The 26,359-nt window shown below is 41.3% G+C and overlaps 2 long non-coding RNA genes across 2 annotated transcripts in view; both read right to left on the bottom strand.

The window, feature by feature from the left end:
* Positions 1-5,869, bottom strand: part of LOC125184052 (uncharacterized) — a 169,595-nt gene extending 163,726 nt beyond the window's left edge. Inside the window, exon 1 of the long non-coding RNA XR_010831385.1 lies at positions 5,530-5,869. This is a non-coding gene — a long non-coding RNA (uncharacterized lncRNA). The remainder of the gene's footprint in view (positions 1-5,529) is intronic.
* A 130-nt stretch (positions 5,870-5,999) lies between these two features.
* LOC125184054 (uncharacterized) lies at positions 6,000-13,275 on the bottom strand. Its single transcript, XR_007167304.2, has 4 exons — positions 11,124-13,275; positions 9,628-9,725; positions 8,353-8,467; positions 6,000-6,526 (listed from the first exon to the last, which is right to left on the bottom strand). It is a non-coding gene; the product is annotated as an uncharacterized lncRNA (long non-coding RNA).
* Between the last annotated feature and the right edge of the window lie 13,084 nt (positions 13,276-26,359).

The raw sequence follows: 26,359 nt of genomic DNA, 5'->3' as shown, positions 1-26,359 counted from the left end.
GCAAACTGTGCACGTATGAAGCATGTTAAAGAAAGCCAGAGGAGTCACACCAAAATAAATATATAAAAAGTACAATTTGGCAAAGCCCAGCATTTTGCTTTGAAGTTCCTACAACTGAGTAATTCAAGTAACTTAGTTTCTAAGTCTTCCTTTTGACTTTCTGCCAGTAGAGACAATTAGCAAGAAACTTTTATGTCCTGGCTGCATTTTTCTTTAAAGCTGATAACACCGAGTACATTCAAATGGAGTACTGACAGCTTTAACTGCTTTTACTGTGGTGATGAACCATCTTGGAAAGAAACCCTTAAGAAGCAAATAATTTGCAGAGAAAATATATTGTTTTAATTTCAGAAAAGTTGCGCAAGCCAATAACCAATGGGGGACATCATTATCAACACTGTCTGAAATTAATTTATTCCTCTAGAAATAGCAATTCCTAAAAAAGGCAAGCTATACCAAAGCAGAAGAGAAGGGATGAACCCAGAAGAGGTCATCTTTTTTGTGAGCACCCCCATCGGTAAGCGCTCTCCCTTTTACTCAACCCAAAACATAAACTTTATGGGCTTTGTTTTTCAAGTTGAAATTAAACACTGGACAAGAAACTCAAAGAAAAAACATTCAGCTACAGCAGAAATAAGCGTTTTTTCTATATTTCCTTCGGACATTGAAGACCTACGACTTCCTGCTCTCCTCAAGCCTTCAAGCCATCTGCTCCTTCAGAGCTGTGGCACGTCCCTTGCTCCAGGCCTGCTGGTCCCCAAGACAGGCATCTTTCTCTGTGAGGCAAAGGCCAATGCATCAGCTCTGCCACACATGTCTGAGAACAGAGACCCATTGTCAAGCATCTGCAGCCTTCTCTGTGACCCCGACGTGCACCTCCCTCTGCCTAAAAGGAGCCCTCAGTTACTCCAGCACAGCACCGTGATGTCTCTGCTGGGCTGGGCTGGCTCCTCCAGGTCAATTCTGCTCAGCCCAGAGCTCTGCTTGCTGTCGCGCTCAGCACCAGGAGCCTGACGGCCAGCTGCCGCAGGATACCTTCCAATAGCTGCTTCTACATAAAACAGAAATTGAACACTGCATGCAACAGGCCAGCCTACCCAGGAGTAGGCTAAAAAATAGATCACGAAGCAACTAGGGTGAAACAGGAATACATTTTGAGGCAGCAAAACCAGAAGCTCAGTGGCATAAGCACAAAGGGAAGGTGGTTCATTTCTTCCCTTGGAATAAAGGATCTGTAGGTGGCAGTGAAGAGCACGGAAACGAGGGAAACATCCACTTGAAAAAGGATCTGCTGGAAAGAGAAAGGATATTCAGCAGACAACCTCGGGAGTGGAGCTCTACATAAAGGAGTTGGTTATGAGAATCAAACATTCCAACTCTTCAGAAGCCTGCTGCATCCTATTCAAAAGATACATGCTGTTCTGAAAACATCACTTGAAATTCAAGATGCAGAATGCTGAGCAGTATTTAAGAAGAAATTAAGCGTTTTATGAGATGTTTTTAAAAAAAAATCAAGACCATGACAGAGAAAACATTCAATGGAATTTCCAGTTAGGAACTGCTGTCAAAGAACAGTATTCAAAAGGAAATAAAAAAAAAGAAAAATCACTGAGTGGTTATAGTTGAGTCTGATCCATACATTCGGGCTTATAGGAATCAATTATTTTCAGCTACATATCCTGATCTACATATAAAAAAAACTCCACACATCCTACACAGTATAAAGCTAAATTGCTAGCATTAAGCATAAGATAAATATTCTTTTGTATGAATTGACAGGAGAACCATTTACCCTGGGTTTCTGCATAGGCAGCTAGTAACTGAAACTAATGACCGAATTACGTCCCAATTGGTTTAAATTAAGTCAGAAAAATAAATGTACAAATCTAAAAGCCTCTGGAATATGAGAAGTTTCCACATATGCAAATGAGAACAGCACTGCACGTGATTTTCACCATGATCTTATTAAACTAGTAAGCTTATTTGTTGAAGACATTATAGAACACCTGCCAACGTCTTTAAAGAAGACAAAACCTGAGCAGTGGCATTCTCTGGCAGAGACAGAGTTCTGTTCATTACAGATGGTGCTTCTGATGTTGCAGGAATATGAAAGCAGATATTTCAGCAATCTTAGCCTAGCTATCTGAAATCCTTCCAAAGCCAAGACCTCTAGCTCTTCTAAGTGTTGTCAAATGGAAGGTTTAAACAGTCTTGAAGTGACAATTTTGCTAAATTCTTCCTGTTCAGCAGTAAGTTGCAGATTGCCCAATCCAGAAAAATCACACAGTTTAGGAATAATCACAGAGCACTTGCTACTGAACTGTTAACATTAAACCTACATAAACATTAGAAGTTTTTTTGGGTCACTGTCCCAACAAAAAGATATGATAAAAACCAAGATACTAATAGACAAGTTTCTTTACTGGATTGGTTTTCCTGGTTGTCCGAGCCATCAGCTGGAAATCAACCCTTAGGAAAGATCAGCTTGCAAAGCCTTTGTGGTACAGCACTGACTAAGGGGGTGCCAGCAGGAACATGGGGCTGCATGAGGTCAGGCAGGGATAAAAGGTGGTTTGAAACCAGCTGAACTCCAATCTTGCCAAAGCCAAGCTCTTTGGACTCACCTGTGTATTTACTTAGCTTCTCAGAAGGGTCCCTGCTCCTGCCATTTTAGATGTTGCTTTAAAGCTGTCAGGTAGGTCTCTAAGAAATGCCACCACATTGTAGACGCCCCCGTGTCTTCAGAGTCTGCTGAAAATCTGTAGTCAGGGAGCTTACTGGTATCAGATTCTGTTCTTCTCTCCCCTACCCTTGCTCAGCTCAATTTAGCTGTTGTTTTAATTCATTTGTTTTCTAACTTGCCTCTGGGCTTTTAATTAGAATTACGGCAAACAAAACACAGACAATGTTTATGGGTCTGAAGTAATGATTCACCGAGAATTATTTGTTTACAGTGTAGGTGTGAGGCATGCTGCTTTCTCACAGCCAGCCAAGGAAGAGGCACAGCTCCAAAAGCTCTGCCTCTGGCCTACCAGCCAGAGAAAGACGCCCCGCTTGAAATGCATCTCGCAGTACCAGAAGCTGAAGCCAACCAAGATGAACTTCACAGCCTACAACTGTGGCATTAGATAGTTCACAAATGCTTTGCAGCTCTTTAAGATTTGTGAAAACATTACGCAGTAACAGGAGTACAGAATGTATGCTTTCCTCCAATTGCCACCATCCTGGCCAGAGACAGGCTGGAAGGTTTGAATCTTCTTCAAAGGCAGCCAACATTAACGTCCCATGTGAAAATGAAGTATTCAGCTCTGAATCCAGCACAGCTATATCCCACTGTCTTCAGTGTTCATCCTCTTCCTACTGCAGACACACACAGCCACAGTGATTTGGCCATCAGCTACGGACACATGGACTTGATTTCAGCTGTGATCATGACACCAGCAGAAGATGTAGATCTTCATGGCCCAAAAGTTGCGTTCACTGCTCACGCTATGGATGCTTTTAGCCCAGGACAACTGTCCTATTAGTGAGCCTCTCTGCCAGTTCAGCTGCTCTTCAGCGAAGTCTCCTCACTCTCTTCTCTATGAAACACTGTCAGGTGAGATTCCTTCACCGCTCTCTCAGTTCACTTGATACCTTCTGAACCCAAATGGGAGGCGATCAATGCTCTTCAACCCTCAGCCAGACCTCTGAGCTATCTTAATGACTTCTTGTGTCCTGCATTTATTAGCCTCTGCCCTCACCCAGTGCTCTAATGCACCCCTGCAATTTTCCACATAGCAAGCATGACACCAGCTCTAAATTCTCTTTGCCACCTCACCTTGTTATATTCAGAGGAAGAAATAGCGTTAGCAACTCCATCAGAATACTTGGATGACTCCACTGCTGCACCTCTCAGATGATAGGGAATGTAACACTATCTATAATTGAGTATTTGGCACATGTAATGAAGATCTACTCTTTAACTGATACAAGCAGAAATAGCAACTTCACAAGGACTGACAGCTGCTCTAAAAGAAAAATGAAACCTTGCTGGAAGCAGCTGTACTTTCCCAATGGCCGGCCATCCCTTCTTCTCCCTGCATCGGTTTTGCCCTTGGAAATGTGGAGGGGCACAGCACCTCAAGGATGAGGCAGAGATGTCAGGATGAACCAAGCGGATATGTCAGGATGAGCCACTCGGCTTGGAGCTAGTTACTTTCAGTCACGATGGAGCTTTCCAGTTGTCCTTCCTCCCATGGGTTCACTTAGTGGATTTATTATGGATTTATCAATATGTAGTAAAAGCTCAATGCCAACAAGCAACTCTTTAGGAAATAATAAAGCCTCATATCTTCTCTTGTAGGACCCAACATCGAGTAGCTAAAGAACCTGAAGGGGTTTTCTTGGCCCAAGTCGTACTAAAACACAATGTAGGTGTCAGAAGACGAATGTGATTTTAAGACCTTCTGTGAGTTCAAAGTGTGATTTTGTTTCTAAGACTATCAGCATGTCAGAAGAGGTCCATTACAAAAAGAAATTGCATCTGGCAGTTCTTTGCAAGCAGTTGTCCTGTGAATTTCAGGTTTTCCATCATAATGCTTTTATGGCTCCTTTTAATACAATTTGTGAAATTACTTTCACTAGTAAGGGGGGGAAAAAGCCTTTTCTTCCCCCATAAATCTGTACAACGTGAGTAAACAAGCAGCATGTGCTATAGAGAATGTTCTTTAGAAAACCTAAAAAACTTCAATGTACACTCTGCGATATCCTGAGACAAGTTTAATTTCACTGGACGTAAGTTGGAGTATGCAATAATCTGTAATTTAGCTGACTACCAAATGGAAGAGAAACCACAGGGAAGCAGAAGTGGAAGAAATGACATCAACTTAAAGAGCTGTTGAAAGCTTACTGAACAGAATAGCAGAGCGCAAGAAAACTTTTGAAACACTAAAACTGTGCTTTATTATGGTTTTTTTTGACAGTAAGAAACCGTGGAAGAAGCAGCTAGGTGTTTGGCAGCCACTGAACAGTGGTAGAATTTCAGAACAATTCTTACTCATTTATTGAAAAACCACCCTCAAGTGAAAAACAATTACTTGCTGTAGATCAGTTTAAAACTATGAAAAAAAAAAAAACCACACCAACTGGCTCAGAGTGGAGAGCTGAGAATGACAAACCATCCAAAGAAAAGTTTTACTTATTTATAGCCTAAAAGGTACACATCATTTAAAGAAGCACTTCAAGTCATGACCATGTTCTAGATCACTTTACATCTAAATTAAGACCTGAAAAAGACAAACTTCAAAAAAAATCTAGAGCACCATTGTGGAAAAGGAGACGAGAGAAAAAGAAGTCCTGTATGGGCGCTGATAAAGGATAGGGCAGAGGTACAAAGCCCTTGCCCAGTCCACTTCCAACCTGTCACACTCTCTACGATTCACCTGACCTACCACCACTTTGTGAGGCCATTTTATACTAACATCTAGGAAATTACTGGTTATTAATACCATCAGTTGGCAATAATTGGGTCTCTAATGCCTTCCTTACCTAAAACGATTGCTTGTTTTTTTCCCAAATGCCTTAAGTACATCTAATTTCAGTAGGTAGGACTTCAGAGCTAAGCAAAGGTACTAGCTACCTCCTACAGCCATCGTACTTGGGGCGCACCCAACCTCTCTGCGCTCCAGAATCGTATTACATCACAACCACAGCAGCTAGGAAACCCTGGATGTGCCATTATTTACTTAAGCAGATTACAACATCATGGGCTCATCAGTTCAGCTATTGTGTCTTGTTAACCTAACTAAATTTCGAACTCCGTAAGGAACAGCATTTCCCCCTGAAGTTATTAAAGGGTAGATTTCTTTTAATTAAACTCATTTACATGACTAAATTAGATTTAATTACTCCCATTCATTTCACTAATACCTCTCTTTGATTGGAGAAAGGCAACTTTTCTAATTGCTTAAAACAGGACTCGGTGGGTCTTTCCTAGTACAAGCTGGCAAGAGGAAACAATAGCTGTATGGCTGAAGGTGAAGAGATTAGTGCATATTCTGGGGCGTTATACATGCTGCACAGCTTTTTCGATTTCATATTTGAGTTACCGTGCATGGTGCATGCTAACAGGCTAACAGAGACGCAGAATTATTTTCTTCATATCCGTAACATCTGTAACATTTATAGCATGATTTAGATCAAGTGAAAATTCACTACGAATCCTTTGTCAAGTACTTTAGAAGACCTAATCAAGACAAAATCATCACTAGGAGAAACAAACAGCAATTAAGCTTGATTCCTTCCTTTTTACTTCTGAAATTTGGAAAAACTTTGAAAATCTCCAACTTTAAACATTCAGTACATTTTTATTGAACAATGTTTCTTCAACCTCTTTGTGAATCAGTTAGAAAGTTCATCGCTTCAATTCTGAACTTCCGTAACTGCAACTTCTGACAATTCTGAACTTTAAAGTTTTTCAAATTAGAAATTTCCAATTTTTGAAGTCTCCAAGCTACCACCACATCTGCAATCCCCCAAACTGCAGCTGTGAAAAAGAAACATAATTTGCGTCTTGAGACACTGTTCCACTTTTTCATGACCTTTCCAACTATCACAGAAATCCACACAAAGGGAGAAAAAGCTGAAATTTCTAGTGACAGACTTGATGAAATTAATTTTACAGGAGTTATCATGCTGGGAGTGGTAGCTATTAAAAGCAGAAAGGAGAGGCCCGCTGTAATAAGCTTCACACAAATATTTAACAGAAGGTAATTCCAGTTCATCAGAGAAAAAGGTAACGCAGGACGAAATCTGTCTTCTTCAACACTGAACAGAAAAATATGGCACAGAACTGGAGTGAGATCTGGTCTTGCAGGGTCTTAGACATGTGCTCTTACACATGATGCTTCTCATCCTTCCACAACAGGTAACAACTTGCTATCTGAACAATCCATGAAATCCAACAGTCTATAGACAAAAATGCCACAATGCAAAGAGAAATCATCTTTGTTAAACTCAGTGGGCTTGCTTAGCTCAGAGGCTGTAACAAGAGCGTGTGCGTTCTTTCCACTATTCAGCATCTTGTGTTCTTCTATACTGGTAACGTACAGACAGAAGAAACCATGTGCAGAATTCACAACACAGAGTACACTAAATTTCTAGATGACTCCGTACATGGCATCTGTTTCATTCCCCTAGTGCTAACCGGCATTTTGAGATCCACATCACAGGGAGCTGGGTTGGACACAACTTTGGAACACAACAAACAGGACATGGACACCTGATTTTTGTCCCATATATTCCTATTTGCTCCTACTAAAAATCTCCACAGCAAAACTGGAAACATACAACTGATTTGCACTTTCTGTCTGCAAGTGCTCCAGAGACTTAAAAATATCATCTGTGACCTGTTAAATGAAATACTAATACTACATTAATATGCTGAAGTAACAAAGCACACTGAAGGTATCAGCAGCAAATACTACACAAAACTCTACGATTTGAAATGGAACAAATACTGGAAGTCTGTGCCAGCACTCTTGCATACTGGACCACCAGATCAAATATAAATCCTTACCTTCCATATATAGATTATATATATATGTATAATTTACCAAAATCTTAATCCACCTTGCCAGTCTGCCAAAACACAACTGACTTCAACCCACCATTAAAAATACTACACCTCATCACTGTACAAAGTACACAAACATTACACCTCTAACAAAAGGTGAAAGTGCTATTTACAATGCTATTTACAAAACAGTCTGTGCTTCACAGAATGGATATAATGATATATTCACAAATTACATTATCATGTTTTTTCTTCAGATGTACTGAGATGCAAGAGTGCATTTTAAGATATCCCAGCTGAGGTGAATGAATTTCATTTCACTAAGACAAACACAAATCTCTTTACTATTTGGCACCAGTTCCTTTCATTAGATATAATTCTTCTGCCCCCTTTCTCAACATGTAAATAGTATTTATCCAACCACACATGATGTGTGGCCTAATTATCACTCTAATATTTTTCAGAAAAAAAGATTAGTGTAATTAACGAGGAAATAAGAAACAAGCCCCCCTGCCCTGCCTTTTTTTATTTATTTTTTTTTAATCAGGTTCAATAGTAATCACAGTGGTTGGGGAAAAAAAGTGGTATTTTAATTTTTTTGCCAGTTTTTAATAGATTTTTGCAATTCGTGAAATCTTTCACAGCAAAAACCTTACCACCACCTTTCTGGACATCTTTTTCCTCCTCACTCTGCCCTCCTCCCAAGTTTTCTTAGTAGCTTTTCAGTTTATTCAGAAAAAAAAAAAGTAAACCATTCTATCAAAAGTGAATCTAAACTACTTAAGGTAGTTACTTACTTTTTGTAAGGTAAAACATCTGAAATAAGCACACAGCACATCTAATCCAATCCAGCAGGAAACAGAGTATTTCTGATGGGCACAGAAAGTGAAGCAGACATCCAGGTATGCAGAGCTAGACAGAAAGCCAGCAGAAGTCAATGAAGAAACTTGAAATAGCTTCAGCAGGTTTAGAACCAATCCAAAGGCATGCACTGATATTGCATGCATATGCAATATAACGGCTCCAAGCTATGCCTATTCCTTAGGGAAATTCCTTAATTCCTTCTGCAAACGAAATTTATTCCCATTCATACACATTTCTAGCCATTGATTATTTCATCTTGAATTTCAGGTTAAATGACCTCAAAGTGAACCACAAATGCAGTGGGAACATTATGAAAGTCTCCTGAGATAATGTACTGCAATGAGACTTAATGACTGAAATTCCAGACTTTGTCAGCTCTGCTCAAAACTGGCTTCAGGTTCCCTCCTTACTGTTCAGTTCATTTCTGTCTGAGTTAATGGTAAAATCGAGAAACTGGCATGGATCAAGGTTATAATGCAATCCCTTTTCACAATGCTAACTTTCTTCTACTCTGGACTTGAGTTGGATTTATCACATACTCTTTTGCACACAACCAGAAGAGAAAGAACACACCTTTCTCCTTGTCTATGATTAAACCAGAAGTTACCACCACTGTTCTGACAGCTGTTAGCTTTGCTCTGTTCTGATTTTTATCAAAGTCAAAGACTGAAGGATACATTTCAACTGCTAGAGATCGACTTCAGCAACAGAGAAACCCTCAGCACATTCAGATGGGCAAAACAGAGAGCTGGTGTTCAAGCTAGTATATCTGGTTTCCTGGTGCAGAGATACTCCATGAATCCAAGTGAAGTCCCAGATCGAATGCAGTGCCTCCTGCCCCTGCCACACTCAAGGTTTGTACCCTTCCTTCCCACCAGTATAAGAACACCGCACAAGAAGTATAAGGGTGAGGGCCTCATACTTCCCATCTGCGTATTACTAAGCAACGTTTCACATTTACATTTCATGGCTCTGTTATGAGCGTCCATCACTGAAAAAAACCTATGTGGTGTTGACCTTTTCTGACAGAGGTTTTTGGTTTCAGAATTGGTGCAAGGCTGCCTTGCTCACCCCGAATATCAATTTCTTCCCCAGGCAGCGTTGACATCCTTAGGTTAATGCTCAATACGAGCAAGTAAAATTAGCAAGGGGGCAAGTGACTAAGTCTGCAGCACAAAGTGCTAACTCCCACCAGTAACAAGCCTCACCTGCTACCTGCAACAGTAACTGCTCCTTCTGTTTGGGAGCAGTTCTAATGTGATTTCCTCCTTCAGGTACCAGCTTGGAACTCCCATTTCAGGGATTTCTGGAGAAGAATACAACTGCAATTAGATGCTTATGCAAAGTTTTACTGTCACATTTAAGAAATCAATTGACAACATGTTTAGTTTCAGGAATACCATGGCATCACTTTTCAAATCCTATATGTGGAAAAAAACAGCTTTCTTGTTCTATTTTGATATGAAAACTTCTGCATGTCCATCTGACAACCAGGTTTCCTCCCTTTTACAAGAAAAGTTTGTTGCATCATCACTCTCGAGGTGCGAGTCTGCTCTTACTTCAATCAAGCTAATGCAATTCCCCTAATCCTAACCAAAAACATGAGTAAGCAGCTGATTGTTCCATCACCAGAAAGAAAAAGATTTTTGTTTTTGTTTGTTTCTTCATTGTGTTGCTTTTAAACATTAAATATCTCAGCTTTGTCTGTCACAAAATACCTGAATGACTTGCATGTCATTTGTCATACGCACTGTGGGCAAGCTTTGTTGTTCTGAACAGGGAGAAGATTTGGTAAGCGTAAATGTCTATATGAGACTGGAATACATCTTGAAAACTTCGAGCTAATCATGCCCCCTAACAAATGCTTTTGCTGTCAAGTAAAGCAAAAAAAAAAAAGAAAAAAAGTGCTGTTTAAAATGTTTGATAATCTGACAAGGCCATAAGGCTTAATGGAATCAATGATTACACACAGATGGATGATTAACTCTCGAGGTTTAATGTTAAAAAAAAAAAAAGAGTGCTGGATTGCTACTTAATGGAATTACGCTGCCCATATGGAAAAGAACTATACCCTGACTATACCCAGAATTATGGAACAGGTGGTAGATCTGGGCAGGACTGCTTGGAATGCACAAAAGCATTCTGAACTTGTGAGTGCCAGAAAAAAAAGAAAAAAAAAGTCTTCCAAACTGTGTTAACTTTTCATGTCTGAGAATTCTAAGTGGTAAAAAAATTAACAAAATGATCCTCAAATCCCCTTGTTTTAAAGAAGAATCTTAGCAGCAATATTTGCCTGCATGCTGCAGCCCCACAACTGTTCAAAATATCCTTGTGCAGTTAAGGAATACTGTTCAACTTGCACACGACAATAGATCCTGATTTACAGCTTCATATGAATGTTGTAACCTACCAGGCCATGCCTACACGTACACTTGCTCCACTGCCTCTCTGAAGTGCTCCAGAACACCAACCAGCTCCACAGCGGTGGCTCTGAAGAACACAGTCTCTTGCCATTTGAGCACACCCTACTCTTCCCCATCATTTTGTGCTTAGGAACACTCCAAAGGTTACCACTAATTTTCCTTCTGTTTCCCCTGTACAAACTAACCTATGGGGACTTCATCTGGTGGCTCATCTAGAGACTTTAAGAAATAACTCTGATAGTTCTTCTACAAGCAAGGCAGAAAACTGGCATTTTTAATACCTTCTTTCATTCTGGACTTTGCCGTAGACCCACTGGAAACTCTCAGGCCAGTCCATTACTTTCTTTGTACCTCAGATGCAAAGTATCTTGTACACGCGTAGTAATATCCATAAAGGCACCTGGCCGGAAGAATCAGAGGGCAATCCTGCTAGAAATCAAATCAGGACTTGTAGTGGAATAACTGCATTAGCCTTTAGAATGAAGACAGGTCTGGGAAGCCATGGGTACATACTCCAAGCCATATTTCTAAAGCAAATTTGGTGCCTGGATATCCATAGTCTTGCTAGACTCAAGGAACTTCACTGGTACATTTACATAATAAGCACATAATTAAAATGGTATAGCTATCCAGAAGGATGTACTTACACTAAGAATAGCTTGCTTGTTTAGTTCAAACAATTTCCAGAATGACATCAACTAGATTGGAAAGCAAATATTTTTGAGTGAAAATGCAACCGTCCACATAATAGCATTCCTAGAGAGGAGGAACTTCAGGTTCACACCTTGTTCTGGTAAAACAGCTCCGTATTGACATGTCTGAAGTCACACTTAGGCTCTGCAAGACCAGTCGGTAGAGAGCTGGGCTCTGCAGAGATCTAAATTCGGCTTCAGACCTGAACTCCAAATCAGAGACTGCCGCAAGCAGGGCTTTAGCTTAATTTATAGCTCTGGTGTGACAGAATTGCCCACGGCTGCTCTTCCTGTCCCTGCGCGCCACAACAGCAGCAGGTGGTCAGCGATCAGTCACCACGCAGCTCCATCCGAGCCCCAGCTCAAACTCTGAGCTTACCAGGAATCAGTCTGTTCGCAGCAGTGCATACCCATGGCTTTTACACAGTTGATTCAGGACAGTTTCAGACAGGCTTTGCTTTTGCTCATTCCTCCTACTGTCAACACTTAAGGGACAGTTGTCACAGATGACCACTCAGAATATACTGAGGACTTTTTTGATTTAATTTATTCATGCACTTCTGTAACCAAGGAAACAGAAAGGATTTTTCTCTCGCACATAACGTTTGCTCCCAAGGTTGTGGGTTTTTTATTTATATTTTTTTGATCCATAGGGTCTAACATTTGTTAAAAACCAAATGCCAAGCGACATCTAAAGCAGTTCAGCATTTCAGACACTGAACCAGGACCTACATGCTCTCAGTTCTTCCACTACTTCTATCCCTAGGGCTCCCAGCACCTGTGACTCCTCTCTCCCATCTTAGCCATCTACAGTATTTCAAGTACAGATTCTTCCAGCAACTACCGTCTCATTCATTATGTGTTGGTCCCAAGCATAACAGAGCATCTGCCTAAACAAGACATGCTGTCAGAGCCACACAGGTTAACCTGAAGAAGAGAGCAATGAGATGAGACTGCTTGGGCACTTCCATTAAGTGAGTATCTGGTAATTAGTGACCAGGTTATGATGACTGCCCAGTAACGACAGCTGCAGTCTTTCAGAAGGGTGCTCTCCCTTTAAGTGCAATTCTGCACAGCCATAATGAAAGGTTTACAGCAAACCCAGAGAAAATAGAGCTGAAGAGTCTGAGCCTTACTCTTCCCCTCGTGCCAAGCAGCACAACTTTACTGACCTCCTGACCTGACACATCAGCTGTGCCCCTGCTGGCCTTGCTGCTCTGTTGTCCTCAAGCATGAAACTGGAGCATCACCACATTGACAGGCTTCAGTAAGATTTGAGATTTCAGTCAGTCGTTCAAAATGCCAGACCTTCAAATCTGTCGTTTCCTTGAGCTTGGAACACTGGTGTCCAGCCTGCTCAGTCCTAGGGTCCTTGCTCTGTCTCTGTTTTCCTCAGAAGTGTATTACCCTAAGAAAAGCATGCGTAGCCCAAGTCTCCACAGGTAAATCAGTGTGACAGCAGCGGTCACTGCTGATCTAAGTGGAGCTCTGTTACCTGTCCCAACAACCTGGCTCATAATACCCCTTCTCTTTTTTAGTGTTCTCCCAGTAGTAGCTGGGGCTGATCTCCCGAACACCGACTATTTCCCTCATTTCCTCCCCTTCCTCTTCCCTGTGACCCTTGCTAACTTGACATCTTTCCACGTGTGCTGTCCCCACTGCTGGCAGCAAATATCTTGGTGGCAGTTCCTGTCACGCACCAGACTTACCGGGTCTACCTTAACCAGCATGCTACCCCCTTTTGTTTCTTAAGGCCCTACCACGTTATCACATCTTCCCATCTCATCTTGGAAAATTCAACTTCCTGGCCCACAGCAACAAGACAGACAAGTGACAAAGGGGAGGGAGCGCTCGGTCACCGAGGGGGAGAAAAGACCAGAGAAAACTGAGTGCTTTTCCTAGTACTCCATGGAGATCAAGTCCGGGAGCAGAAGAAGCCTTTCCAAACAGACACAGCATCCTCCCATTCACAAAACAAATGGGATGGCTTTCTCAGTGAAAGGTAATTCCACAGAAGAAGCCTTCCGCCTGGCACATCAGATCCACCTGCCTCTGTAGCACACAGTGCAGCAGGGAAAAGCCAGCACTCGCCTGGCTCTGCAATGAAATGAGGCAGTTGCACACTGCAGTCCCCAAAGTGCTAAGCTGCACCACTTCAATCTCATCTGAAGCAAAATGCCCTGTGCATAAGTCACAGAGAGGCTGTGACTGTCAACAAATCTCCTCTGAAGGCCTTTTCTGATCACCTCAAAATGTAAAATACCCATACCTCCGCAGCCTGCCACTTCCACTTATTCAAGCACAGAGCCGGGGATGATGACAGCTCTGGCTGGTCTTAACACTACATGGCCATTGCTCCCAGGACTGAACCTCTTTCTCTAAGGCAAAAAAGGCAATGCAGTCAGCCCCCAGACAGGGCAGGAAGGTTCCACACTCCACACTTCCCAGGACGAGAAGCAATGCAACTCCAGCAGTCGTTCCCCATTCTGATGGCTTCTACCAACTTGAATGGCAGCTGTACTATTTCCTTAGCTTAATTACTCTGCCACCATGGAAGAACAAAACAGAACAAAACCCGGTATGGATGCTGGCATGTAGCAGGGGAGAAACAGTCACAAGCCGAATTTGAGCTTGAAGAACCACAGCATGTTAAATTCACAAAATACAGACCATTTAAGGCAGTAACTCATTTGTTTCTTACTATTCAGCAATTCTGACGGCAGTTACTGGCAGCAGAATTACTGCACAATGTCATCCTTACGGAACATAGGGTACTCTCAAATTAAATTGATACTGCTTCTGCGCTGCCATTAGGATGACTTATTTGTTTCTGATTAATTAGATTTCATCTTCTTCCTTTTTGGCATTACATTTTCCTCCTGTTCAGTCTATCTGGACAGTCTAGGTCTGTGCTGGCACAAATCAGTCACTGCAATTCTGGATCAGAAATCTGTGGCTTTGATGAACCTGGCTTCTGGTTCCTGTCAATCTATCGCAGAGTATCACGAGACACCCAGACATACAGGCTCACACACACACATACAACACGAGATCTCTGAAAAAAAAAAAAAAAAAAAAAAAGGCAGCCGTGACAAGGTTGGCTTTTTTGGAACCAGACATAGGTGCCAACTAAAGGTCCTAGCAGCTTGTCTGCCAAAGCTTCAAAAGCTATGACAAACATTTGTCTCCTTGCTCATTTGAAGGCCTCGTCATCACTGGAGAGCTGGACTGCTAGAGGAAAAGGCTGGTAGGGAGGACAGAGCTTGACTGGTAGAAACCGTTGCTAAACCTCTGACGCCAACAGAGTTAGAGCAGTCAAGGATCCGGCCATCAGTGTTTTTGGCAAACTCGTCTGAGCTTGCACTGCTGCTAAACTGTCAGAGTCTGACACTGCTCTTATAGAGCAAGAAGAAACGATGACTGAGGCATTAGAACAAGTGGAGTTTTAACGATTTAAGTGAGGGAAGCTGAGGTATTTCACATGGTTCCATGTGAAACTATATAATGCTCCAGAATTGCGCTTTCTTTGGCATACAATGTATGGGGTCTCCAACGGGCAGATGGAAGAGCAGCTTATATTTAATAAAATAAAATTTGACATTCATGGCACATTATCATATACAATCATACATTATGTATGATATAGACTTGGTATAGTTTACACACAGTCTAAGCGTTTATCCTACAGATGGACAGGGAATTAGAGGGATAATCGTCTACATTATCAAAACGCTCCAAATGCGTACTTTTCCAAACGCACGTTAGTGGAAAATTGATTTCAAGTAGAAGACGAACTGTAACATTCTTTGTGGTATTATTTTTGCATGCTCCCATCGACCTTCAGGAACGATCACAGCAAATTAAGGTTCTTCTTCACAAAACAGACATCATGAACTTTTAGAATTAGGGGAGAATGAAAGGATTCTACTTGCAAATCATGTTTTCCATCAACCTTCTTGCTTTTTACCCATCTTGACAGAGAAGCAAAAGAATAGTTAGCGTCAATTGTTCACTGCAGGTTTCTTAAGCAAACATATGCAAATGCTAAGACTAAACTGCATGCTGTCCCAACCTACTGCCAGGGTTGCGACTACTACTGCCTACATCAACCCTCACACACATTTTCAACAAATTCCTCCCAAAATGGTTCAACAATATCTACTTAGAGTGTCTGTAAACTCAAGGACAAGGGAAGTTGAGAAGTACCCCACACTGCCCAAACACAGAGTCAAGTTATTAGCTTACAGTATTAGTTTTCAACAAAAAGTTATCATGCTCTTGACGTAAAAGTTCTACAGTTAGAAGTGCTTTAATTTAATAGCAGCAGAAACATATCTTAATATGCAGAAACTGAAAACACCAGGTTCCCTGGCTCTCCAGAGGCCAAACATCTACATGCAGTATTTGATTGAGAACATTCAGAAAAAAAAATACATACCTAGGATTTTCTTCCAATAAGCTGTCTTAAATACCCACTCATTCACAGATATTAATTTCTGGATGTGCAAGCTTTTTTGTTTTTTAAACAATGCACATTTTCATTCTCAAGTGCAACTTACTGTGCAAATCTTTCTAAAAATGTTACATGCAAATCTATCCAATTTCTCTCTGAAAACAGATTTATATTTTTAAGAAGAAAAATGCCATCACATTTTCTATGGATTGACTGTTTAAACTGAGTTTTGCCATCTTTCACCTTATTCACACATTCCTTCACCGAAGTCATTTATAACCGAGTTCCTTTCAAATCACCATCACCACCCAAAACGGCTTTTAGCCTTATCATGCAGTTCTCACTGAGAAATTACACATTTCTGCATGTGCCCAACAAATATTTGCATCTTTTTGTGAAATTCTCAATATTTCCTTTAGGCTTTTTGGATCGTTTTGTCTTTCCAAAAAGAAGAAATCATCAGTCATTTCAGGGAATATTATTCTGCCCAAACCCAGCTCTTGGAAGAGGAAAAAAATGTGCAAGCTAAAACTTGCGCTCCCTTTAAGGGAAGAAATCCACATTTTCTGTGTCCCAATTGTCTGCACTGTTCTTAGGTATTTTGCTGTACTAGCTAGACACAAGGTTTAAAATAATACCATGAAGAGCAGCTTATTTCCCGTTCTGAAATGAATTTGATTCACTGACCCCAAAAGTTAAATAGAATAATTCACTAAGTTTTTTTTTCTTGTTTTTACTCCATTGTTTTCCAAGTGTATTCACAATGAGTGTATTCACATTAACTGTTTCCTTTAACTGCACATGACCTAGACAGTAAATGCTGGTTGCTCATTTGTATTTATAGCCTACCTAAAAAGTCAGTACTAAGCACACCAGAGCCTTGCACAGAACAAGGAAATTTTCCATGCCCACTTAAATCCTCTCACTCAACGCACGGAACAATCAAGTTCTTTAGCAAGTCTTGTTAATTTGGGTTATTAAAAAAAGCTTTCGCCTGGAAGACAGCTTCAACGGGAGATGAGAAGGCCTAGAGACAGACTTATCCACTAAGGTACACCAGAGAATCAGTGTTAATAGAGTTAGACTACAACTGTTTTTCGTTTTCATCTGGAAATACACTGTTTGGTCAAAGAAGCAAAAAGAAAATGTCCCAGTTATGCTTAAGATGATTTTTTTTTGCCAAGTAATAAATCATTTTCAGAAGAATTTAAAAAGCCCTATGGTTACAGCATGCATTCATGAGTAACATACAGATTTGGTGCCACCTTACAGAAGGCCACATCCAGTGGCTAAAAAGACACTGTAAAACTTTCAAATACTTAAGAAAAGAAACTATTGGTAGAGTTGGTAAAATCCATCAGCTGAATATCTGAGGGCAAATCATTTTGTCCCTCCAAATTCTGCTCAGTGGGTTAGCAGAGGACCCCACCCATGAAGACCCAGACAGAAAAGAATCCTACCTGCCAGACACCTGGCTCTGCAATGGGCAAAGTCAACACCACAATTAGATAATGGAGAGGCTTTTCTTTCTTTCTTTTTTTTTTTCCTTTTTAAAAAAAAATAATACTAGGGCATCCTGGGGCAAGGTGTACAACTGACTTAAACAATGTGTAACGAAGTTTCTCCTCCTCCGGGACTCCAGCTTGCTGCCTGATCATTTCGTTAAAGCACTTTAAGACTTGTGCTTTCCATCTTTCTCCTCGAGCTGTACTTTCTCCTCTGTTGTGCAAAACTGCCCCTTAGAACTGGTTATATTCCTTCCGCACAGATGCCTACAAAGAAAACCAAATCACTTTCCTGCCAACTTTTACCCCCTGGTAAACACATCTGATCGATCTCAGTTCTCTATCTGCAGCCTCTACATCAGCTCTCTGACGCTTCCAAACACTTTCTGCAGTGTAGGATACAGCCCTTCCCACATCTGTTGCCCTACTACAGGTTCATTTTGCACCACAGCAAAGTTTTTAGAGGGACACAAGTGCAATATCCACTGATTCTAGCATAGCAATGTAGCAGTACTCTAAAGTTTCCTCTGTCAATGCCACCCCTAAATCCCAGTTCCGAGACCACTAAAATGAACTTGGCAATAAAGGAGACAAAGTTACAGTATATTGCAAGTCTTTAGCAGCAATATTCAAGGTAATAGCTCTCCATAATGATTTGCCATGCAATTTTAGAGTCAAAGCTTAATATTAATTAAAAACACAAAACAAATCATGCTGTTAAAACATATATTATAAACAAATTATGCTCTCAAAACAAGTAACTCAAAGCCTGGAAAAATAATTGATAAACCTAAAGTGCCCACTAATAATTGCAAAAATGACAAGTCAAGTGATCACAGTGACCAGCACCTAAGACTAACGAGCACCAGATATGTAACACCTAAGCTGGGACTCCCACTCACTTGATCACAAACTGGAGACAAACCATATGGTTTTCTGAGTTTCAGCGCTGATGCCCCCAGATGGTATTTTTAAAACAGACCCTTTTATCAGTCACAAAAGCCAGGCCAAATATTTATTTATTTCAAATTCAACAGAAGAGAGAAGAAAATGCTCATGGGACCAGAATCAACTCTCAGTCCATAGACTTTGATATATAAATACCTTTTTTATCCTGTAATCACTTCTTATCAAGGTTGCAACAAGATCCTGCTTCATTCCAATCCCAACTTCAGCGTGCTCAGCTTTTTGTAACCAAACCTATGTACAACTGGCTATGCTAAGAACTTCAAAAAACGCAGTCTCCTGTACCTTCCAGACTGCACCAGACTACACAACTACATTAAATCAGCAATAACACTGCAGAAATTTAACCACCCAAAGCTCCAGCCATCACAACACTACTGCTCTGAGATACCCATTTCCCCATGGACATGCTGATCTCTGATACTGATCGCAGCATTTTCAGGTGACACCTAGCCTTGCTACTCTCCTGTTCCACAATCAGCTATCAGCTACTCTGGCTGAGAACAAGAGCATCCTCCAGCCGTTTGTTACTGACCAGCCTCTAGGAACTGGCTCTGACAGGAGGAACCATTGGTCAGAGCACCTCCTCAGTCGTTTCAGGCTGTCAGCAACTACTGCAGAGATGCAAGTGCATTCTTCTTCAGATGATCAACAGAAAGCTCATGAGAACAGATTGCACCCTAAATCCAGAGAACATCTTGTCCCATGACCTTATTTTGTGCTTACTGTTGTGGTACCTCTGAATTGACTTTCCTCGAATTACCATTGAATTCCTCAACCTCCGTAATGGGACCTAAGTTCAAATAATCCCTCCTCTGCTCTTCAAGAGCAGTGTTGATTTTACTAAGTTCAATGCAAGTTTCAAAGCTAATTAGTAAAGAACATTCAAGATCTAAGAGTTAAGTGTTGTCTACTGTCTAATATGTGCCCAGATACCATCTAGCAGATATTGTAAAAGGAAAATGCTCACTTCTTCAAGCAAGAGCAGCATAACAGCCTTATTTAACAGCACCAAATATGCACTTATGCTGCTAGGCCTGTCAAGATAAAAACTGCCTCGTGTTCACCATCACTTGATACTGCGAGACTTGCACAGCACAGTTTATTGTACGTGATGTTAACTCCACAGTACTTATTAAAACCCACAGAGAAATAACACAATCGAAACCAGACAGAGTAAAATATTAATACAGTGCATTTTAATCAATGTGAGAGATATAATTATTATCTCTATGCAACTAGAAAAGCTGAAAGGTTCTAATGGGAAAAAATAAAACCATCTGTTTACTCTAAATTATTAAATGAGTGCTTTAGGACAATGTCAGCCCCTTAAGGCCTATAACAATTTGGGCCTTAAACAGAGACGCAAATTGATTAAATCCAAGCATATTTTGCCACAGACAAAAGGTTGAATCAAAATATCATTCAAGAAATCATAACTGCTGCCACATCTCATGAAGAAAACAGGAAAATATTTTCTCATTCCTGAATGCAGAGACAAGACAATTATCAGTGGCTTTCCACTAATCCAAGTTCAAGAAAGCCACTGCATTCTCTGTTTTAGGAATCCTGAACCCTGGTTCTTTTACCTACATCCCAGTGTGGAAAACTGAGGCCAAACATTCCTTGTCCGCACTCCTGTAGCAGCGGGGAAGTCACAGTTCTTTGTACCTTGCAGGTCTACTCACTCTGTTTCTAACAGCTCTTTTCAAGTCCTTGGAGACTGACAAGGAACCAGGTGCTTTAACAGGGGTATTCAAATAATTTCCCTTCACTGTCAATATCTTATTTTAGTTGCTTGACATCACTAGCACAGATATGAACCATTTTGCCTCCTCTTACTCCCTTGAAATGTTTTCCCCAACAATATATGCTTAAACCCTAGGTCCCCAACAGCATCTACTTTCTGACATATAAATGAGTCACACAACACAGTCTGCCTGAACTTGCTTACAAAAAGCATGAAAGAGAAGAGTACGGGTTATTATTTGCTTTTCTTCAGGGATTTAGATACTTGACCATAAGCAGGACAATGCTGAATCCCCTTCTGTACATTAAACTTTTTTTCCCTCTGTATTTATAAAAGAGTATTTTTGTTTAGATATATATTGAGAAAAAGATGTTGCTGATTGCCTCCCCCAGAAACACATATCCAGTACCTCAGTGGCTACAGTACTCTGGAAGAGAACAGCTCAGAAAAATACCCTAGTCCTGAAGATGACAGGGAAAAAACAACCCCCACATTTCAGTGATCATTGGGCTACTGATCTCCCACATGCAAAAGATCTCTCCAGTTGTATTTTGCATGGGTTTAGAAATAGTTTGTGTAGCTCTGGAAATGTAGATGCTGAGGCTCAGCACCTCAAGGTTTAGCATATGTGCCTGCAGTGAGAGGTACGGGGGACATATTGCCAAGCACCTGAGCACTGCCACCTCACCCAAAGAAGTATCTGGGTACCTGCATCCTCCCATTTATATCTAGCCTTGTCTCACTCCAAGTGTGAAATGCTACTTTTACTCCTGGATTAATACTTGTATTGAATTTGAAATAAAGACTGCACTTAATCTAACAAAGACCTGCTGGAACACAGTGGGGGTACAGCACAGCTTCCTACAGATATCACGAGTTTCATTGCAAACTGCAACATTCTTGTTTTACAGTTCATGTACATGCTGCAAAGATTATCAAAAGGAACAGCCTTATAAAGTACACAACTTGCATTTTATTACCAATCTACCCTTTGTGATTGAATCCCCCGTCTTATTTCTTCATCTGTAGAAATAAGGACAAGACTTACCTCCTTATGTGTTTTGCCCACTGTGTCCAAGTACATAAGTGTGTATTTTGTTTTTATGCATACCTTTAGCAGAGTGAAGGCCTTATTGATGTTTTGCCTTCACAGACTATTAAGTGTGTAAACACAGACATATGTAGTGAAGAGCTTTTGAACTACAGAAGCAGGATGTATAAGGAGCTGGAGAAATGTCTGAGCACACCAGGCTCAAACTCACCGCAGAGCAGACAGCAGTTCAGCTAGGAATGCAGCACAGATCCCCTGGTGACAGGTCAAGTCCTTTGTTTGAAGCTCCACAACTGACTTTTTGACCAACTTCTAGGATTGTTGGTGTTTTTCTCAAACCAATAACAATAATAGAAAATATTAACACACTTTCAAATTCCAAAATATTCTTCCTACGATTTCATACAGAGCAGTCAATCTACATTTAAGTAACGTCTGAATTGTGGTGACCAAGGCATACAAGCCTAGTAATTTTCCCCTTTTTGCTATCACTGATGGATTGTTTTCTCACTCTCTTAACAATTAGCTCTGCACAATTAGTTTATTAAGATATACTTCATGGAGCATTCATTATGAACTAAATGCTTAAACAGGTTTGTTTTTACTCTGAAGGGCTTACAACTAAAGGAGACTGTCAGGCAACCCAGAGACCAACACCTGATACATCCATATCAAGTTTCTACCAGCACATTATGAATTAAGTCAGGCTTAACAGACAGCTGGGACCACTTGCAGAACATGGCCAAATGCTTCTTCCTAGGAGTACACAGACAGCTCATATGAACATCTCCAATGCTGAGTACAACCCAGCAGCTCAGGCCAACAGCTCTACTTTTACTGTTGAAGAGAACTGGGAAAGCTAAGCAGGGAAATGGGAAGACAGCTGAAAGCAGAGACCTCTGACCAGTCCATGACTTGCTCCTTTGGATTAAGTAGTGCAATTCCGCTTATTCCAGCAGTATTATGCCATTTCATACTGGCTAGAGATCAGAACCCACATCTATCATTTTGTATCAGATCCAGATTTCATTTATACCCCAAGACTTGACCAAGATCCAAATGACTTCAAGAAATTCATGTCCCACTGACGTCAGCTGGAGACCTCACATACTACTCCCTTCCCAAGGCAGGAGAGGATCTGATCTCCAGAACTGACAGAACAACCTCTAGGCACAGGCAGTTGAGCTGCTTTTCCCTGGCTACTGAAAGAAACAAATCTCTGCAAAGTGCAAGGTTGTACAGCAGGACTTTTCTGCCTCCCCACTCTAAATAGAGGAAGACTGGTGACTTACGTGAGATCAGACCTTACTCCTTAGCCTTTTCCCACCTCATTCACCTGACAACCTCCTCCACAACAGACATCTTATCAGACGTGACTGATTGCTGTAATCTGTACTCTGGGCAGCCATTAAGCAAATTACCTGAATCATTGCAAGGATTAGTCTCATTAACACATGATTAGCATCAAATTAAAATAATGAGTGTTTAACTTCTGATGTCTTCCAGTTGTTTGAACAGCTTGATCAGCCACACCAGGCTGGCGGGGAGGTGGTAGGTGTCAAAGAGTCAGCGAGGAAAAAAGAGAAATAACTAAAAAGGTAGGCTGTACTGCACGAGCCAGACCGCGGCTGACTTGCAGAACAAAGCACGGTCGCTCTCTGAGCAAGCTTGGTGGGAAGTTCACCACCAGCAAAGAGCAGAGGCAAGAGGCCAACCCTCAACCTCCACATGGGTGAACACGGCACTGCCACTGCCCTTCAACAGCAAGGTTTCACACGCTAATAGCCGTGTCACCTGTCTCTCCACCCAGAGTTACAACTTCCCGAAGGCACTTACAGTGACAGCCAGACATATTACACAGAAGGGGAGCCAAGGCCTGTGATTTCAAGACAGCCACTAAAAACGACAGACTGAGGTGTGGTGATACTTTCCAGATTTTTCCTGGTTATTAACACGTTGTATTTTTAAACCAAGTAAAACTGAAGGCAGCCAAACTTCCATGAAGCCTGTAGCTGAACAGCTCACCAGAGATACTTCAGAGGGAACTAAACCAAAACCCCTCTCCTAGGTGTGCACTAAATTCCATGGAACTCCTGAAAAAAAGCTTTGACTAAGCACTAGGTCTAGAGGCGGATTTCAGTGAGGTTTACGTTAGGTTTCTTTTGTTTATAGAAATGGACTTGTTAAAAGGAATCAAACCTGCCCCATCTGCAGCAAAGATATACATGAGCACTCCGAGTGCGTGGCATATCAGCTCTTGCCTTGGCACAGCCTGACCACTGCAGCCTGATGGCTTCACGAGTGGCTACAGGTCCAGCTGCTCTCCTGCCTCATAACCAAGCCTCTGCTCTGCTCCTCCTTCTCCAGCCCGCTCTACGGTACAAGGAGCAAGTGAAGCCCTCCCATTTCACTGCTTATTTTGACAGCATTTGTCCAAACTTTCAGACTGTCACCACCACCAGCCCACAACCGTCAGGCAAAGCTTAACGTCAACAGTTGTATTGGCAGGGAAGGATTCGATCAGTCCAATCTTAAGATAAGGATGAACCACACAAGTAAGCCCATGACAGCTACAAAAATCACACCAGGATTTCCTGTCCCATGCGCAAAGTTTTCACTGCATTTGCCTCGGCCAACATTTACATTCCAGCACAGAAAAAGTGCAGTTGTTTGCCATTTGTCAGCGCGTCTCCACTCAAGATGTAACATGACCAAGGCCCATTGATTTAGTAGGACTTTTTTTCTAAACCCAACGCTTTTGCTGTTGCTTTCTGCATGTCTTTCTGTGCAAGCAATGTCTCACACAATTAGTTTGCCAGGTCAGAGAGAAAAATCACTCAAGAAAAAAAGTTCAAAATCAACCTATATTCTATAGATTTCAGAACACAATTCACTGTTTTAAGGATTTTCTCCATGCTTCTATTTCAATTTTTTTTAGTTATCTCCAATGCTAAAGAAGGCAAAGCCACAATCACATCGCCGTGAATAATCCTGGGATGCATTTTGCTTCCAAACCTGTCCTTTTGAGCTGATAACTTCTCAACAGATCATCTCTTTTTTGAATTTTACCCAGAAAAAATTACTTGCTTCTCCCCTGCCTGCAGCTGGGGTGGTGTTGGGACTGGAGCAAAGTCTCTCCAAAGTCTCAGTTCTTTCTAACTTGCTGCAGCTTACGTGGTTTCATCTGCTCATGGATTTAACTAGATGCCTGCTATTCCTGATTCTCCTGCATGTCTGCAGAGCTGAAATCAAAGCCTTGCTCTTGCTTGCCTTAAAAACTTCTCCTGAGACATTCTGGGCTGTTTCCAGTTCAGTTCATTCACCACATCAATGACAGACTGAAACCCTCCCCTGGTAGATCTTCCCCTATCTCCCAAGGTGGCGTGGGATCTGAATATACAGGAACTGCAGGATCTGGACCTGAATCTACTCTCAAAGAAACATTTCTCCCTCAACCAAGGAATTGACAGAACATGTGCAGCAGCCAATGTTTAAGCCTCAACATCTTGGTTATTTATTCTTTGAAATGCCACAAACCATAAGTACATATTATAGACAAATCACTTGTCAAAGCTCTTTCTTAATTTAATTAAAGCCATTTTTTATTCATAGAAGTGCAAAGAAGCAACTTAAACAGATAACATTTTTCACACTTGCATAAAATGAAAATAGCCAAACTGAATTTTGGCAAAGTATATAACAACAAAAGATCCAAGCAAAGACTATATATGTGCCAACTTTCATCTCTGCTAAGACGTTAGGAACGAGTTACACACACAGTCTTCTAGTTGAATTTCTTATGGACTCCTGACCAGTCAGGCACAAAAACCACCTGTGATTCCTACACTGTAGCCTGAAAGCCCTCTCCAAAAACCATACTGGAGTTTCTCCGTGTTACTCCTCACCTCATATCCTGTAAATCCGTAACAGAGCAGGCAGCGAAACACAGAGAAAAAAAAATGTGCCTCAGAAGCACCCTGTATTTTTCTGATTGCTTTTCAGTACTATTTTATGTTGACAAAACTCTATGTTGAGCTGTGGGTTACACGCACTCCCCTCAACCATTTGTTGCTTCAACGTTGGTCAACTCAACGTCTACCTCTGACCCTAGCAGGCAGAACAACTACACAGGTCAGCAGGAACACACATGACACAACAGTATTACAGGAACTCAGCAGCAAGCTGCTCAGGGCCATTTCCTCTGGTGAGCTCCATGAGGAAGGCACTGTCTTTCCAGTGTGACTGCGTACACTGTGTCCAGCTTTCTGCTGTGCACACTAATGATGAGCTGGGGAGGGAGCCCTGGAGGGCACTGCTCAGCACAGGTATTAAGAACACAAGTCCCTGGCTGAATGAGTGTGGACAGTATTGTCTTAGATTTAAGAAGCCAGCTGTTGATTTAGGAAATGTTTTCCTTATACAGTGTAGATAGGTTTTTGACTCTTAGAAAATCAGTGGTTGAGGCTTATCAGCAGTAAAGACGTACGTTCATCAGCATCTCCTGCACACATCCTGCAAACGCTTCCCTCAGCCTTCATCAAAGGCCTAAAAAAAGTTGTGCTCAGCCCCAGACTAGAGAGTATCAACAAGTACTTCAGCAGTAAGGTTGTGGGACAGTCCTTTCTAAATAAACAGATTAAAGCCAGGCTTTGGTACCTTAATTCACAGTCATGTCTCGGAGGGAGGAAAGAACCATCCAGACCCAGGTGGCACTGCAGGCTGATCCTCATGAGAAGCATCTTCCAGCTGAGCAAAGCTAATTTGGCAGCAGTAAGACCAAGACACAGGGTTTGGCTCTGACAAGTTCACAAAAACTGGCCATAAGGTAAAGGGACAGAAGAATTCCCTTCCATTTAAATAAGTCTACCAACACAGACAGGTTTTGTCAATAAAAAAAATGCAACAACATCAGTCTAAGGGCAGTACAAGGAAATCTGCAGGCTGAGTCTCACACACCACCCAACAGGATGATTTACTTATCTTTTCTTCAAACCAGCACTTCCCAACATGAACAATTAAAGTAGTGGCCATCACAACTGTCCATCCAGAGTAAAAGAATTCTTCTAATTCAGTTAGTTTGGTTCACACCTGCTAGAGTAA

Source organism: Anser cygnoides, chromosome 4, assembly GCF_040182565.1.
Source record: "Anser cygnoides isolate HZ-2024a breed goose chromosome 4, Taihu_goose_T2T_genome, whole genome shotgun sequence".
Taxonomy (NCBI): Eukaryota; Metazoa; Chordata; class Aves; order Anseriformes; family Anatidae; genus Anser; species Anser cygnoides.
Note: the sequence above shows the minus strand (reverse complement) of the source record. Positions and strands in the feature narration are given on the sequence as shown.